Below are 8,342 nucleotides of genomic sequence, written 5' to 3'. Positions count from 1 at the left end.
TGTCAGTAGGAAATTTAATGTAGTTAAATTTTGTACTGAGATACGTTTTCGCTGGAGGCCACGGTTCTGAATTATTCAAGAAAAACGCGTTTGAAGGTCACTTTTGTGAGTTTTTCTTAAACGAGTCGTAAACTACGGCCCCTAGCAAAAACGTATCACAGTACTAAATTTAACTACTATAAAAAGGTCCTGTTCGTTTTTTCTGGACTAGCAGTTTGCACATAGCGAGCGAGAGAATAAGAAAATATTGGCGCGGTATTTGAAGGTGTTGTGGGTTGCATAAAAAGCATAGGTAGAAGCAGCTGAATAACCTTGTAGACTATAGATCCCAGTTTTGGAAAACTCGTTGTCTCAGAGTATTATACACTTCGCTTTTACGTGCAAAGAGCTCCCCTTAAGGTCTAGAGTTATAATTCCAAACTAGTTACTACCCTTTAACGGGAAATGACCTGCTTTTCTGCCTGTTGGTCGTAATTTCGGACACGAAATCACACTTCAATTACGTATTAACAGATAGTAAGTAGTTATAATTCTGTATGGCTCAACGGCCTGGTGCACATCTTTCAAGCGGACTTAAGTTCGGCAACTTGGTAGTCCCTAACGTATCCTAGTAATCCTGACAGGGAAAGAGGCCTAGAGTTTAACGTGAAGTCCGAACCACGTGTCGTTCCGGACGAATCTTAAGGTAATCGAGAGATGAAGGCTGTAGGTTAAAGACAGACTGAAATATTATATGGTCCGACCGGGATTCGATCCCACGACCTTTCGGTCGGTTTCCAGGCACGTGTTTTACCACTCCGAGATCAGACAGTAACAAAAACAATAATTGGAGTAATGCCGATTGCAATTGTCAAAAACTGACTCAGTTGCTCTAGAATACTCGTAAAAAATGCAAAATTCATCATACATTCCGTACAGCTAAGACGTCTGCACTCTCATCTTATCCTTCTGAAGTTCTGGAAAGGTTAAAAAAATACATTGCAGGTATTTATTATGTGTGTTGTTCTGCAGCCTCAGCAAATCGTATGAAATGCATATTGAAGAAAAATTTTATTTACTGATACAAATAGTGGCGCTAGTGTCCATCTAAATTTGCACTTTCGTGGTCTGCGCTGTTAAGCTCAACATTGATTGGATAGGAGTCGCTGTTTGCTGGTAATGGACAGGAATTATGGTGCTTGTACTTTAAAAACAAACTATGTTGCAATGTTGTTAGTTCCCGGAAACAATCTGAACAATTCATACATGATTAGACTTTCTTACAAAGTGATAATTATACCCATAATTTATTCCAAATTGATGAATTTGATTTGCTGTTGGCCTGTAGCAATCTTTCGTTGTAGTGATGTGCAGTGAGAATGATAGTAAATCGGAAAACGAGGAAGACACCGATGAATGACTTAGAAATATTCTGAATGCACCAGTTTGCGATGTGAATGTAAGATGACTCTTTCCACATCATTACGATTAACCGTGAAAAACGATCCATGGAACTTGAAACTAACTTCGTTATCTTCGATAATGTGAAACAAATCTTTTCTACTGCGAAGCTGTCTGATTTCCATATTTTGAGAAGTGGTAGTATGGAGCAAAACAAGGAAAAAAAAAACTCTAGGTAACATTGACTATAAATTGCGTACCTTAAGAACTATGAGCACTTGTTCATATCCAGTACTGTGAAACACATATCTTCTAGTGAACATGTGCTAGTAACTGTCAAGTTACGAACTTAAGAGCCCATGTTTACTAGACATTTTTGCTTCGAATGATCGTTCCTGCCATACTGCCATCTTTTTTTTAAATCTCATTTTGTTCGGTTTCGTTCGTTGCATCTGCTCGCGGCGGACGTCGTAAGACATCCGTTTAAGTTCGTTGTCGCTCGGTTAACTCAGTTTTTTTTATTTTTTTATTTTTTTTATTACAGAGGGCAGCTATCTCTCTGAGCGAACACGCTGAGCTACCGTGCCGTCGTCCATCTGAGCTACCCAAGCTCGACTCACCACCCGTCCTCACAGCTTTTCTTCCGCCAGTACCTCGCCTCCTACTTTCCAAAATTCACAGAAGCTCTCCTGCGAACCTTGCAGAAGTAGCACTCCAGGAAGAAAGGATATTGCGGAGACATGGCTTAGCCACAGCCTGGGGGATGTTTCCAGAATGAGATTTTCACTCTGCAGCGGAGTATGCGCTGATATGAAACTTCCTGGCAGATTAAAACTGTGTGCCGGACCGAGATATCCTTTCTTCCAGGAGTGCTAGCTCTGCAAGGTTCGTAGGAGAGCTTCTGTGAAGTTTGGAAAGTAGGAGACGAGGTACTGGCGGAAGTAAAGCTGTAAGGACGGGGCGTGAGTCGTGATTGGGTAGCTCAGATGGTAGAGCACTTGCCCTCGAAAGGCAAAGGTCCCGAGTTCGAATCTCGGTCCGGCACACAGTTTTAATCTGCCAGGAAGTTTCACGTAGTCACTGGTTTTAAACCTTCGAGGACTCACTACAAAAGTATCTTCAGTTATTTTATGACTTAAACACGTAACAAAGACTGGCATTACATTAGTGGATTCTTGGTAGAGGCGTGCACAAAGATGTTAATTTCTGCTGTTGATGTGTGCATTTTTGTTTTGTTTTGTAGAATTGCACACGTGAACTCAAATTCGGCTGTTGGAAAGTCAGAGAATGGCACTCTCTTTGCGGTAGAATTCAGGAAGTATCTCCAGTTAAGAATCAATTTTAATGTTGTTTATCCTACGCTCCGTACACTCTGACGATTATAGCATGCCATTTTTGCTAGTGAAGGCTGGAAGACTTCTCGATAAGCGTTTCGTGCCTTCCAGCAGCCGTACCAATTCGGGTAAGCTAGGACTACTATCAACAGCCACGACGCTTTGGAACACAAGGAGCTGTGTACACCTTAGCATGAGCACAAATTTTTAATTTCTTTGAGAGAAGAAACTAGAATATGCCTAAAACATCATGGCACAGTCTGAATAATCAAAAACTACGTAAATCTGGCTGATATTCATAAAAAATTGCTACTGTTATGAATATTGTCTGCATAGTCCTCCGAAAACACAATTCCTACCTTATAACAAACAGCATGTATTCCATGCCATGGACGATACATATTATTATTGTACGGTATGAAAATACGTGAAACAATAATCCGCGAATAGTGTGAAACAATTGTGCTAAATGGCACTAAAAGTGGTGATTTACAGCAAACCCGTGAGAATAAATATATGAATTAACGAAAGCTGAATTTATTTATATATTGTAAAAAGTGTCTAATTGAAATGCAAGATGGGAGCCAACAAAAACCTGAACGAAGACTGCCAATAACAGCAAAAACTTAAGTAAAATACCGTTGTTGTGGTTGAACCACAGGTAGCGGGAATCAATGGGACACTTGTAAAATAGTTACAGAAGTGATAAAATGAAGAATACTTGCGAGAAATTGGCGAAAATTACTGTCTACGGGGAATGCATAGTTAGATATGTAAATGTTACGTAAATCCTAATCCTATGTGTAGCGCTTTATGTACTGAGGACATTTAAAACAGTAGTGATCCGCTCTTCAAATGCGGAATTCAGGATAGGTAGCCTCATCGTTGTTATTTGAGATGATTTCACTACATATTAGCACCGGATTCCACCATTTACTTCCCCGTTGATCATTCCCGACAAACACGTAACCCGCCACAGTACATGCTTTCACAAGTACAATGCTATTACAATGCTATTGTAAATAGTTACATTTAATATACATTCTACCAAGCCATCGAAAGAAGGACTTGCAACAAAATGTGGGCATAACATAATGAATGAATTATAAATTGTTTGAAAAATCGCATTTGGAATCAATTTCATTTCAGCATAACAATGGAAACAATTATTACGACAGTAGCAACCCACGGAGCAACAGTAAAATCAGAATGGACTAGTAACAAAAAAAAAGTCGGAGTAATTCAGAGTGCATATGTGATACGTATCGGGAAGTTTAAGGAAAGTTTGCATCTTAGAAGCTCCCGTCATGCAATCTACTGTCTTCTAAATACGCTACTAATAGCGCAAAAGATACTTGCAGTTTATGACAATGCACCGTCCCTGCTGTCGTGTCAGGGTCATTTGTAATTGATGATAGCTGATCGGTAAACATGGACTGAAACACACTTCATGGTTCTTCTTAGCATACTCAATATTCTTACGTCGCATGTTGAATACAAAGTACCATTTTATCATTCCATCGGTTTCTCATTCTTCTCCATCACTTGGGATACATTAAGCAATTTTTCATCCTTGCATGAAGTGCAGGCCTGTCATCGACTGCGGAGATGCATGAGTGTGACGCATACAGAATGAGGCACACCAGACGTAAGGTACTGCGCCGCTGCACCGAACCTCCGCTATATCTCTCGTCAGTCTTTATCGATGCCATATTTTCTCGTGAAGTGATCATTACAACAGAAAACGCATTCTTTGCCTTTAGCAATATACAGGTTTTTCTGACTTCGTTAAAAAGAAAGAATAAAGATTAAAATATACATCCTTCGGAAACTTTCAAAGCAGTGAGCCCTCTAGCATGGAGGATTGATGAAGAAATCGACTGCAGCCTATGTGGGGGAACATCCGGGTATTCGGTTTCTGCGATAGTAAGAAATCTCAAGTGAGAAGAGCTGAACTTAATTTTAACTGTTTCGTCCAAACCCCTGTCTAGCGACTGAGACTTTTTTGTTGATGGCAATATTTTAATATGTTGAACAGTTTTTTTTCTTAGATATTCATTGTGAACTTGTTACAAATAGAGTAGTTTATTAGAAATGTGGACTAAGGAAACAATTTTCCTTTGTTAAAAATATTATTCTCATGTTCGTGAATAAAAAACCATAAATCGTAATAAATGTCAACGATGCGTATTGCAGTCCTTCCTATCATGAGACCACTTTGTTACTAGTACTCTTGATTTATTTTGACGCAGTTTTCAAGGTTATATCTCGCGACAGGTCAGGTAGTTAAGTTCTGGAATACCTCTCGATACGTATTTCAGCCCGTGTAGCAAGATTATTTCGTTCCTCTTGATTCTCATATATCTGCATGATGACCTCCTTCACCATTTCAGTTCCCAGGACGTAACAAACGAACAGGAAATATCGTAGTTTTCTATAGGAAGTTTGACGAGTAACTTTTATGGTGGCAGAAATGAAAATTGTCGACCTTCCCTCAGAGACTTTTTTTGTAGGGTTATAAATTCTGAGTTTGTAAGTCAGCCAATGACCTATTATCGCAAAGTTGACAACAGAAATCATGACAGCTACTCTTTATTGGGAACCTGTATTCTAAACTTGGATAGTAAGTAGATTTTACGCAAATGCCACTACATAAAATAAGAAATATGGGCACCTAAGTACGCCACGGGACGTGCGGTGTACCAGTATGCCTACTGAAATTTGAGAGTTTTTGTTAATCGCCATCATTTCCCGAATAGTCTAATGTCTGACAGCTAGAAGTTTGCGAAGAAATACTGCCATCTTTAAATTGTGAAACACGTTATAAAATTATAAGGAGCGTCGATGAAGTAATAAATTACTGATTAGGTTCATGATCATCAACATCCGCTCTATAGTATTCCCACTGAAAGTATTCCGGCTGAATGTGGTGAAAAGGTTTTCCCGAAAGGTCTAATAACATTTGATAAAATGAGGAGATTCCCTCCTCCCCTTTCTCGCTCCCTCGCTTTCTCTCTCTCTCTCTTTCTCTCTCTCTCTATATAGCTATTTATCTATCACGCACACAAACACAAGCAATCATGACACTCAGTATAAAAAGTAAGCTTCGATTACGTCGATTATTGAGACTGCTATTAAGAATAAGCAAAAATTCGACTAAAATTGTCGATTACAATACTACATGAACTGTGTAACATACTAAAATCTGGAATCTTAGTTAGGTCTGGACTGGTAACAAAATAGTCTCCTACGTGAACTAAAATCGGGGAGAGATAGTTCCTCAAGCTTGTTTCTCCCCTCTTATCAACGAATAAGCTGCACTTCGTTAGTATGTGGCCTACGTAAAGGCTTTCAATCCACGCGCCATGGAAAAGTGGATCGTTTCGCCGCAGTAGAAACCCACGTGTCAAAGGGCAACGTCATATACACAGGTAGGTTAGTACGTTTTTGTTCCCTCTCTGTGGTTAGAAGGTAGAGCACCCTGATTGAATAACTTTGTTTCATTGACAGTAGTTTATTATTAACCTTTCCTTGACACTCTCCCACACAAGTGCTCCTGATCTTCTGACTCTTAACAGCAACACACAGCATCTCACAACGTGACAGCACATCTCATTACCATGTCTCTCCAACAAGCTTCTTTGGCTGCTGTGGCTCTTCACTTGTTTCGCAGAATCCCAAGGGACATTGGTACCGAGAAGAACATTCAAACCTACAAGTCTACGCTGCATTTTCCACTTAAGTGCCTGGCAGAGGGTTCATCGAGCCACCTTTAGAATATTTCTCTACCGTTCCACTCTTTATCAGAGCGTGGGGAAAACGAACACTTAAATCTTTCCGTGCGAGCTCTGACTTTCCTTATTTTATTACGATGATCATTTCTCCCTATGTATGTGGGGTCAACAGAATATTTTTGCATTAGGAGGAGAAATAAACTATGTGATCAAAAGTATCCGAACACCTGGCTGAAAACGACTTACAAGTTCATGGCGGCCTCCAACGGTAATGCTGGAATTCAATATGCTGTTGGCATACTCTTAGCCGTGATGACAGCTTCCACTCTCGCAGGTATACGGTCGATCAGATACTGGACGGTTTGTTGGGAAATGGCAGCTCATTCTTCACGGAGTGCTGCACTGAGGAGAGGTATCGATGTTGGTCGGTGAGGTCTGGCACGAAGTCGGCGTCCCAAAACATCCCAGATGTGTTCTATAGGACTTAGCTCAGAAGTCCGTGCAGACCAGTCCATTACAGGGATGTTATTGTCGTGTAACCACTCCGCCACAGGCTGTGCACTATGAACAGGTGCTCGATCGTGTTGAAAGATGCAATCGCCATCCCCGAATTGCTCTTCAACAGTGGCAATCAAGATGGTGCTTAAAACATCAATGTAGGCCTGTGCTGTGATAGTGCCAAGAAAACAACAAGGGATGCAAGCCCCCTCCACGAAAGACACGACCACACCATAACACCAACGCCTCCGAATTTTGCTGTTGGCAGTACACATGCTGGTAGATGACTTTCACCGGGTATTCGACATACCCTCACCCTGCCATCTGATCGCCACATTGTGTACCGTGATTCGTCACTCCACACAACGTTTTTCCACTGTTCAATCGTCCAATGTTTACGCTTCTTACACCAAGTGAGGCGTCGCTTGGCATTTACCGGCGTCATTTGTGGCTTATGAGCAGCCGCTCGACCATGAAATCCAAGTTCAAATGGTTCAAATGGCTCTGAGCACTATGGGACTCAACTGCTGTGGTCCTAAGTCCCCTAGAACTTAGAACTACTTAAACCTAACTAACCTAAGGACAGCACACAACACCCAGCCATCACGAGGCAGAGAAAATCCCTGACCCCGCCGGGAATCGAACCCGGGAACCCGGGCGTGGGAAGCGAGAACGCTACCGCACAACCACGAGATGCGGGCTGAAATCCAAGTTTTCTCACCTCCCGCCTAACTGTCATAGTACTTGCAGTGAATCCTGATGCAGTTTGGAATTCCTGTGTAATGGTCTAGATAGATGTCTGCCTGTTACACATTACGTTCCTCTTCAACTGTTGGCGGTCTCTGTCAGTCAACAGACGAGGTCGGCCTGTACGCTTATGTGCTGCACGTGTCGCTTCACGTTTCCACTTCACTGTCACATCGAAAACAGTGGACCTAGGGATGTTTAGGAGTGTGGAAATCTCGCGTGTAGAGGTATGACACAAGTGACACCCATTCACCTGACCACGTTCGAAGTCCATTGAGTTTCGCGGAGCGCCCCATTCTGCTCTCTCACGGTGTCTAATGACTACTGAGGTTGCAGATATTGAGTACCTGGCAGTAGGTGGCAGAACAATGCACCTAATACGAAAAACGTATGTTTTTGGGGGTGTCCGGATACGTTTGATCACATAGTGTACGTTGACTGAGATTTTGTGAAAACATCTCGGCAGAACGAGAAACGTCTTCGTTTTTATCATTGCCACTCCGACTCGCACAATTTATCCATGACATCTTCTTCTCCATTTCGCGAGAATACTAACGAACTGCGTTAATCTGAACTTTCTTGATGTCTTCCGTCAATCCCATCTGATTCGGATACCACACCGCGCAGCAATGCTCTAGAATACGGTAGA

The 8,342-nt window shown here is 41.5% G+C and overlaps 1 non-coding gene across 1 annotated transcript; it reads left to right on the top strand.

Annotated features, from left to right (window-relative positions):
- Positions 1 to 2,351: 2,351 nt before the first annotated feature.
- Trnas-cga lies at positions 2,352 to 2,426 on the top strand. The gene has a single exon. It is a non-coding gene; the product is annotated as a tRNA-Ser (tRNA).
- Positions 2,427 to 8,342: the final 5,916 nt, after the last annotated feature.

Source organism: Schistocerca piceifrons, chromosome X (assembly GCF_021461385.2).
Source record: "Schistocerca piceifrons isolate TAMUIC-IGC-003096 chromosome X, iqSchPice1.1, whole genome shotgun sequence".
In the NCBI taxonomy this organism is placed as follows: Eukaryota; Metazoa; Arthropoda; class Insecta; order Orthoptera; family Acrididae; genus Schistocerca; species Schistocerca piceifrons.
This window is presented reverse-complemented; position numbering and strand designations above follow the sequence as displayed.